This window comes from Hypanus sabinus (assembly GCF_030144855.1).
Source record: "Hypanus sabinus isolate sHypSab1 chromosome X2 unlocalized genomic scaffold, sHypSab1.hap1 SUPER_X2_unloc_24, whole genome shotgun sequence".
NCBI classification, from domain to species: Eukaryota; Metazoa; Chordata; class Chondrichthyes; order Myliobatiformes; family Dasyatidae; genus Hypanus; species Hypanus sabinus.
The window spans coordinates 120316-130507 of NW_026778995.1; positions in this window are offsets into that span (position 1 = coordinate 120316).

Consider the following 10192-nt stretch of genomic DNA (forward strand, 5'->3'; position numbering starts at 1 on the left):
TAAGAGAGGGGGAGAGAGGCAGCGAGAGAGGAACAGTGGGGGAGAGAGAGGCAGAGAGAGGAAGAGAGAGAAGGAGAGGGAGAGAGAGAGGAACAGAGTGAGAGAGAGAGAGAGGAACAGTCAGTGAGAGAGACAGAGAGGAAGAGCAGGAGAGAGTGTGTGAGGCAGAGAGACAGGCAGAGAGAGAGGGTGGGGAGAGAGTGAGAGAGGTAGAGAGAGACAGGGGGGGAGAGACAGAGGAACAGAGTGAGAGAGAGGAACAGGGAGTGACAGAAACAGAGAGAGGGAGAGAGACAGAGAGACAGGCAGAGAGAGAGGGAGAGCAAGATACACAGGAAGAGAGAAGGGGAGAGACAGAGACAGAGAGGGTGGGGAGAGAGTGAGAGGGAGAGGGAAAGACTGAAAGGTGATAGAGAGAAAGGGAGTGAGAGAGAGGGGGAGAGAGAGAGGGAGAGCAAGAGAGAGAGGAAGAGACAGAGACAGGCAGAGAGATTGGAACAGAGAGGGAGAGAGAGATAGAGAGACAGAGGGAGAGATAGAGAGAGAGAGGAACAGAGGGAGAGACAGAGAGAGGGTGGGGAGAGAGTGAGGGAGAGTCAGAGGGAGTGAGAGATTGAGAGGGAGAGGGAGACAGAGAATTGAGAGGGGGAGAGAAAGTCAGAGAGAGAGAGGGAGAGAGACAGACAGAGAGACAGAGAGAGAGAGAGAGGGAGGGAGAGAGAGGAACAGAGAGTGAAAGAGACACAGAGAGAAAGAAAGGGAGACAGACAGGGAGAGAGACAGAGAGAGCGTGGGGAGAGAGGCAGAGGGAGGAACAGTGGGGGAGAGAGAGAGTGAGAGAGGAAGAGAGAGAGGAGGGAGAGACAGAGAGAGAGAGTGGGGAGAGGGAGAGAGACAACAAGAGAGAGAGTGTGGGGGGAGAGAGGCAGCGAGAGAGGAACAGTGGGAGAGAGACAGAGAGGAAGAGAGGGGGTGAGACAGAGAGAGGGAGAGAGAGGAACAGAAACAGGGGGAGAGAGACAGAGGGAGAGAGGAACAGAGAGTGAGACAGACAGAGAACGAGAGAGGGAGACAGAGAGAGAGTGGGTGGGGAGAGAGTGAGAGAGAGGGAGTGACAGAGGAAGTCAGAGGGAGAGAGACAGAGAGGGAGAGAGAGGGAGAGAGAGGGAGACAGAGAGTGAGACAGACAGAGAACGAGAGAGGGAGACAGAGTGAGACAGAGAGAGAGTGGGTGGGGAGAGAGAGTGAGAGAGAGGGAGTGACAGGAAGTCAGAGGGAGAGAGAGACAGAGAGGGAGAGAGAGGGAGACAGAGAGTGAGAGAGAGTGAGGGGGAGAGACAGAGAGGGGGTGGGGAGAGAGTGAGAGAGGGGGAGAGAGACAGAGATAGAGGGTGGGGAGAGGGAGTGAGAGAGGGAGAAGCAGAGGAAGAGAGGGAGAGGGAGTAAGATTGAGAGAGAGTGAGAGGGAGAGGGAGACAGACAGTGGGGAGGAGAGGGAGAGTGATTGAGAGAGAGGCAGAGTGATAGAGAGGGAGAGAGTGAGAGGGAGGGGGACAGAGAGAGGGAGGGGGAGAGAGAGAGGGAGAGGGAGAGAGAGTGAGACAGCCAGCGCTTTTTGCACACGGTTGGAATTTACTCCAGTAAACCTTCTTCACCCGCGTGTCGGGTCGGAGCTGGAGAGCTTTGTGACCTGGTATCAACACTCCCCACCCCCTCCATTTCACCAACACAATAGAGCTGGTTACTGACAACAGGAAGTCAGCCGGGGCGATGCCGACATTCCTGTTTACATCAACGGCAGAGGATAAGGGGGTTGAGAGCTGCAATCTCCTGAGAGTGAACACCACTGACAGCCTGTCCTTGTCCAGCCACAAGGACACTATCGCCAAGAAAGCTCAGCGGCCTCTCTGCTTCTTTGAGAGGCTGAAGAAAATCGGCTCCTCCTGGACGACCATCATCTGTTTTTACAGAACACATCCTGTGCGGAAACTAGTCGTGTTGTCACGGCAACAGCACTGGCCACCACCGGAAACACTGCAGAGAGCTGTGAACAGGTTCAGAATAGCACGGAAACTGTGGACACTGTTTACACATCTCTCTGCCTCAATAAAACAGTCCACAGTATCAAAGACCCCACACACGTCGAACATTCTGACTTCCTGAGAGATGAATCACTAACTTCACAATCTCCCTAATGCAGTGTTGTGATTAATTGGTCTGTATGATTCGTTCATTTAATTAATTGTCCCTTCTCATTTCGCGACCCCGCACTCCCAGTCCCGAGGTGATGAATTGATCTATATGGACGGGATGCGAATCAAAAGTTATCACTGTACCTTGATTCATTGAAACCAACTGTCCCAATTTAGGCTCACCTCTCCTCTCCTCTTCCCTCTCCCCCCCTCTACTTGTCACTCTCTCTCTTTCTTTCTCTCTCTCTCTCTCTCTCTCTTCCCCTTCTCTCTACCCCTCTCCTTTTCCCTCTTCTTCCCCCTCTTATTTCCTCACTTACCCTCCCTCTCCCCCGTTCTCCACACTCCTCCGCCGCCTATACTGCAGCACACTAAACGGTAACAACCAGGCCTCTCCCAGAAACCACAAGCCTTTATCTTCTGAGAGAACATTGAATCTTTCCAACCGACGAGAAATTATACAACATCTGTAATCCACTGAGTGTGTAAAACCGTCATCACAGTGCGGGGTGGGGGAGGGGTGCTGGTCTAGACGGGTGGGTGGCGGAGACAGCAAGCTACAGGAAAGGGGGAATTGGGGAGAAAGATCGGCAAGCGAAAGGTTAGGCATAAACGGAGTAAGAGACAGTAAGGGAAAGATGCAGGTTAGTGACTGTGTGGGGAAGAATGTTTGGAGGAAAGAGTGGGAGGGTGCAAAAGAGTACGGATGAGGAAAAGAGGTGATAGAGAAATTGAGGAATTGTATATGTATAGAGAGAGAGTGAGAGAGAGAGAGAGACGGAGAGATAAGAGAATTAAGGGGGGGGGTGAGAGGGAGAAAGGGAGTGAGAGAGAGAGAGAGAAAACGAACTGTGGAGCAGAGTGGAGTACCGGGGCACAGGTAAACATCATCTTTGAACTGTCCCACGCTCACTTTGAAATCGCATCCTCTGGTAATTGAGATATTCACCTGGTGAACAAACGATGTCGGTTCTCTTCTCTCAGATCTCTACTCAGCCTCAGTCTGCCTCTGGTCTTCCCTCAGGCCTCATCACTACAGAGGAAACAACAGAAGCCTCTCCAACCTTTCATTCCCTCTGATCCATGAGACAACCCCTCCATTTCTAGAACATTAACTCTCACCCGATCCTCCCTCCGCCGTAACAGGGTTAGAGTTCCTCCTGTTGTCAACCAACGACCAGCGGTTCTGTGCTGGCGATAGAGTCACCCGGATGGTGAGATGTGTCCAGGTGCCAGGGACAGGGATGACTCCGATCAGGCCCCTGGCATTCTAAAGGGGGAGGGCGAGCAACCAGACTTGTTGGTAAATATTGGCACCAATGACAGTTAAAAATGTCAGCAGGCCCTAAAAAAGATATTTTAGAGTTAGGTAAGGGGTTTGGGAACCGATGTGCTACCGCCGAGGATGAGGTCGTTGGTTTGTAGACAGAGACAGTATGTTGTGAGACTGCTGGCAATGAGAGGCTGCTGATCGGGCAACCTGGCATTCGACAGGATGAGTTGCGATGGAAAAGACACACAGAATCTAAAAGGCTGAACACAGGACTGACGGTATTACATTTGAATGCGCGCATTGTGCAAACTGACGTGGAGGAAGAGCTGCGGACTGGCATACATGAGGTTGTGGGCATCACTGACAGCGTGGCCCTGTTGGTAAACATAACAAAATCAAACCATCAGAAAGAGCTGGCATAGGGTCGGAAGGTGCTGAGTCGCTGTGGGGAGAGCTGAGGAACTGCAAGTGCAAAGAAATCCTGGTGGAAGGTATGTGCAGAACCCCAAACAGTAGTAAGGACGTAGTCTACAAACTACAACGGGAGATAGAAAATGCAAGTCAGCGGGTCAACGTTACAATAGTCATGTGGGATTTCAGTACACAAATAGATTGGGAAAGCCCGGTTGCTGCTGGATGCCCCGGGGGAGAATTTCTAGAATGCCTGCGAGGTGGCTTCAGAGAGCAGCTCGTGGTTAAACCCACTATCGCCAAATCATTTCGGTTCCTCGCGGCCCAGTAGAACATGCATTGCGGCCTGGTGGCTGGGGACCACTGCACTAAGGGATCTGCTATTCTGGTTAGGGTGTGATGCAATGAACCGGGATTGAATTTGCAATTTGAGAAGGGGAAGCACAACGGAGATGCAGTGTTGCAGTGGAATGAAGGAAACTGCAGAGGCCTGAGAGAGGAGCTGGCCAAAAGTGATTGGAAAAGACCTTTGGCACCGATAACGTCAAAGCAAGAATGGGTGGAATTTCGGGAAGCAATTCAGAAAGCGCAGGATATACACATCCCAAAGAGACAGAAGTGTTCAAAAGGCAGAAAGTCCATAAGACCATGAGGTGCTGGAGCAGGTTAGGACATTCGGCCCATCCACTCTGTTTCAATATATCAGCATATCATCCTGGTTGATCCAATTTCGCAACAGACCCAATCTCCTGTCTTCTCCCCGTATCCTTTAACACCCTGAACAATCAGTAATATATGACCATCTGTAGTAAATGTACAGAGAGACTCGGCCTCCACCACTGCCTGTGGCAAAGAATCCCATAGATTCTCCACTCTGGCTAAAGAAACTCCTCCTCATTTCCGTTCTAACAGGATGCCCTCATGTCTCATCCGGTCTTAGACCCACCAATCACAGGAAAAACCCTGCCCACATCCACTCTATCAAGGCTCCTCCTTCAACGAGTTCACCCCTTATTTTTCTGAATTCTGGCCCAGAGACATCAATGGTGATATGACAACCTGTTCAATACTGGAACCATTTTCGTGCCCCACCTCTGAACCCCCTCGAGATTCAGCACATGCTTTCTAAGACAAGCAGCTCAAACCTGCTCAAAATACTACAAGTGAGGCCTCACCAGAGCTTTTTAATGTTTCAACATTTCGTCCCTACTTTTACCTTTTAGTCCTCATGAAATGAATGCTCTGTATACCATCTGCCGTTTCCAATCCTAATCTGTCTAGCTCCTTCTGTGGCCTCTCTACGTCCTCAGAACTACCTTTCCCTCCATCTCTGTTCATGTCCTCTGCAGATTTTGCAGCAAAACCATCAAATACATCATCCAAGTCATTGCCATATAGCAGAGAAGAATGGGTCCCATCACAGACCCCTGTGGAATGCCATTGGACATCTGCAGCCAGACAGAAAACGCTCCATTTATTCACACATTCTGCCTCCTGTCAATCAGCCACTGCTTTATCTGTGCTGGGCTCTTTCTGTAATACCATGGGCTCGTAGCGTGTTAAACAGCCTCATGTCTGCCACCTTTTTAAAGGCCTGAAATTCAAAACACACAACATCAACCGATTGTCTTTTGTCGATCCCGCTTGTTATTTCTTCAATGAATTTCAACAGATTTGTCAGGAAACTATGCTGACTACGGCCCTTTTTATCATTTGCCCAAAGAGCACTGAGACATCATCCTTAACAATCGAATCCAACATTTCCCAAACACTGAGGTCAGACCAACTGGCCTTCAGTTTCCTTCCCTCTGCCTCTCTCGCTTCCTGAAGAGTGGAGTGACACTGTTGTACTCCCCTTTCTCCGGAATCCCTCTTCCACAACACACTTGCCCTTACTCGTCACTTATTCCCTATTCTTCCTCATCTCTCTTCATCTCCCCACTCGGACTTCTACCTCTTTCAATCCACACTCTCCCTTCTCTCTCTCTCTCTTTCCCCCTACAATCCCTTTTCTCTTTTACTACCCCGTCTCTTCATATCCACTCCCCGTCTCTCTCCCGGTCCCCACACTCCCTTCTCTCTTCTATTGCCCTCTCTCCCTCTCTCTCACAGGCCCCACTCCCCCTTCTTTCCTCTCCCCACTCCCCCGTCTTTCTCCCCAATCTCACTTCGTTCTCTGCATTACAGGGGCAAATCTAGCTGCAACAAGACCACCCAGACCGCCCCACCCAGCCAGATTATGCCCACACCAACCCACCCTCTGCACCTTCCTTACCTGAAACTGCCTGAGGGCAGAACTCAGAGATTTCCTGAGACAGGAAATGCCCCACCTCAGCCACCAAGGCGCCTCACCACAGGGGTGGCAGACCTTCTCCCCCCCCCCATAGGATGAAGGCCAGGGCCCCCGGAGCATTTGCTCTCTTGCCCCCTCCCGCCCGGGGGACCTGAGGCTACATATACCTGTCGTAGTACACTGGGGAATGGGAAACACGCAGAGGTGGATGGCATTTAGAGAACCATGGTCTGATCAGTGACAGTCAGCATGGCTTTCTGAAGGGCAGATCGTGTCTAACAAGCCTGATGGAGATTTTTTAAGAGGTGACCAGGCATATAGATGAGGGTAGTGCAGTGGATGTGATCTACATGGATTTTAGTAATGCATTTGACAAGGTTCCACACGGTAGGCTTATTCATAAAATCAGAAGGTCTGGGACCCAGGAATGTTTGACCAGGTGGATTCAGTATTGGCTTGCCGGCAGAAAGAGAGTTGTGGTGGAGGGTGTACACTCGGATTGGAGGGTTGTGACTAGTGGTGTCCCACAAGTTTCAATTCTGGGATCCCTAATTTTTGTGATTTTTATTAACGACCGGGATGTGGGAGTAGAAGGATGGGTTGGCAAGTTTGCAGAAGACACAAAGGTTGGTGATGTTGCAGATAGAGAAGAGGATTGTCAAAGATTGCAGAAAAACATTGATAGGATGCAGGAGTGGGCTGAGAAGAGGCAGATAGAGTTCAACCTGGAGAAGTGTGAGGTGGTACACTTTGGAAGTACAAACTCCAAGGCAGAGTACAAAGTAAATGGCAGGATACTTGGAAGTGTGAAGGAGCAGAGGGATCTGGGGCTACATGTCCACAGATCCCTGAAAGTTGCCTCACAGGTAGACAAAGTAGTTGAGAAAGCTTATGGGGTGTTAGCGTTTATAAGTCGAGGGATAGAGTTTAAGAGTCACGATGTAATGATGCAGCTCTGTAAAACTCTGGTTGTGCCACACTTGCAGTACTCTGTCCAGTTCTGATCACCTCACTATAAGAATGTTGTGGAAGGGTACAGAGGAGATTTACCAGAATGCTGTGTGGTTTAGAGAGTATGGATTATGATCAGAGATTAAGGGAGCTAAGGCTTTACTCTCTGGAGAGAAGGCTGATGAGAGGAGAAATGATAGAGGTATAGTTCATATTAAGGGGAATAGATAGAGTGGAGAGCCAGCGCCTCTTCCCCAGGGCGCCACTCTCAATACAAGAGGACATGGCTTTAAGGTAAGGGGAGGGAAGTTCAAGGGGGAAGATTTTATACTCAGAGAGTGGTTGGTGCGTGGAATGCACTGCCCGAGTCACTGGTGGAGGCAGATACACTGGTGAAGTTTAAGTGCCAACTAGATAGGTATATGGAGGAAGTTAAGATTGGGAGGCAGAGTTTAAGGGTCGGCACAACATTGTGGGCCGAAGGGCCTGTACTGTGCGGTATTGTTCTATGTTCTATCTATTTCTCGCTGGAATCTCTCTTTTAGTTTAATTGTTTATTGAAGGCACGACACAGTACAGAAAACGTAATACATTACATTTTCCTCCATTTTGCTTTGATACCTTACCCCTAAACAACACCACAACGTCATCAGTGGGGCCTTCTGGGAGTTGTAGTCATTGTTCCTCGCTCGCTCCCTGTCAAAGCATGTTTCGTCAGCCACCACAGCCGTCACCGAAACAGACCCACCGAGGCGCGAAGGGGAATCACACCCGTCCTTGTGGGCGCCGAGGCCGGCGACACCGACAGAAGCGACTCGCTGATCTCCGCCATGGCGATGGAGCGGAAGAGGAGGGGCTGGTCATGGGCTGATTTCCTCCAGCCTATCGTAGCTCAGACCTAACACTGACGCCTGCTGTCATTGGCTGTAGTACCTGTCGCTCAAATGGGAACTCGGAGGGTGATTAGTTTATGTGAACGTCAGTCAGCCTTCCTGTCTTCATGAGTTTGGATTTGGATTTATAACGGGACAGGAAGCAAATTGGGAGAAATGTGAGTTTTTATGTGATGGTGCATCAGTCTCCGAGTTACATTATTAACAATAAAAGGGCAAAGGCCGTGGTGAGGAAGGAGGTGATTTACTGGAGGTTATATGGAGATAATATTGGAAGGGATATCAAACTTGGAATTGTTTGGGATATGATTTAGAAAATGGGGGGATTTGTGGGGATCATAATATTCCTGTGTTGATTATTGAGGGCAAAATGATTGTTACTGAAACAGGGAAGGTTGTGTTACTGGCTGGGTCATTTGATGAGATTCATAATCAGGATAATTTAAGTGAAGAAGTTAAACAATGTAGGGATATGTTTTTTCAGTGAATACCCTGATGTGTTGGAAGTCTGCTGCAGCAATGATAGTATCACAGATGGAGAGATTTCTTTGTATGAATTTAAGAAGTCTATTAATAATGCAGGTCAGGTGTCTCCAGGAAAGAGTGATATTTGAAATTGTAATTGTATATAATTTGCATTTGTAAAATATTAAATATTTGAATTGTGCATCCACTTTCCTCATGGAAAATGGAAATAGTAGTGCCTGAAAACCTGGTAGATCCCCATTTGATCCTTCTAGTTAAGGGCCTATATCGTGAAAGTCTCATTTATGTAAACTTATGGAATGTATGGTAATCAAGCGCTTGAGTTATATTTTGGAAAGAGTGGTGATAAAGTGTTTTATTAGAGTGGATTTTGGAAGTGTGAAATGACATTAGATTCAGTTTTAGGTTTGGAAGATGATATTCGGAAAGCACAATTAAATAAAGATGTTGTAATAGCAGTATTGAGACTGAAAAGGGAAATGATATGGAAGAAAGGACTTTTGATTAAATTAGGAGTAAGGGGGTCATTGTATTTTTTTCTGAGTTTTTTTTTGTATGGACTGTCCAAGTAACGGTCGGCATGTTTGTGTCTATGAGATAGAGAATGGAATCCCACAAGGCAGTATTTGTAGCCCTTCATTATTTAATATTATGATTAATGATATTTTCTGTGAGATGGGAAAATGGGATTCCCTGGGTAAATCACAATATACAGATGACTTAGCTTTATGGATTTGAGGTATTAACTGCAATTTACAATTAATAGATCAAACAGTGGGCAGATTGATGAGGATTGTAAGCTTTCAGTCGTTAAAACACATTACGTGGTTTACAAACAGCATTAATAGACTTGCACTTGATTTTAACTTATGGGATTAATGTCTCGAGGAAGTGTCAGTGGTAAGATTTCTCAGTATGTGGATGAATAATAAGCTGATGGGGAAGCACCTGTCAGTAAAATAATTGATAAATATAAAGGAGCTTTAAATCTCCTCAGACATCTATGTGGGTATTCTTGGGTGCAACATGAAAATCTTTGTTGACCAATTATATTTGTTTAATTTGATCTGTTCATGATTATGTCTGTGTGGCTTGTGGATCACCTTCATCTTCAAATTAAAAGTGTTTGTATGTGATACAATTACAGACTTTTAATTGTGTTCTGGTGCGGTAATGTTGTCTCCTGCTTTGGCTTTACTGATTGCAATGGGACAATTGCCCTCAAAGTAACAGAGGTTCAAGTTGATGTCAACATACTGGATTAATTTGCGGGTCAAGGAAATGATCATCCTGTTAAAGTTGTGCTAGAGGACGGTTGGGAACATCACTAGAAGAGTGTTTTTTGTTTTGGGTGGCTGGGTTCTTACCATGCTGCGAATATGGGTGTATTTGATGACACAGTATGTCCCACTGTAGCGTTCTCTGTAACCCCACATTGTTTTTTCCATTGACTTCAGGTGATTTTACTTTTTACACGATCGGATTCGGTTCTGCCTGAGAGTCTGTTGGTCATCAGTATATTAATGAAAGTTATTATCATACAGTAACCATTTTTACAGATGAATCAAAAGATAATTTAATTGGGGATGTTGGTGTGGCTGTTTTTGTGTGCCTGAATAGCAGGTAATGATAAAGAAATGACTTATAGCCATTTATCAGCATAGAAAGCAGAATTCTTTGCCAACAGTTTAGG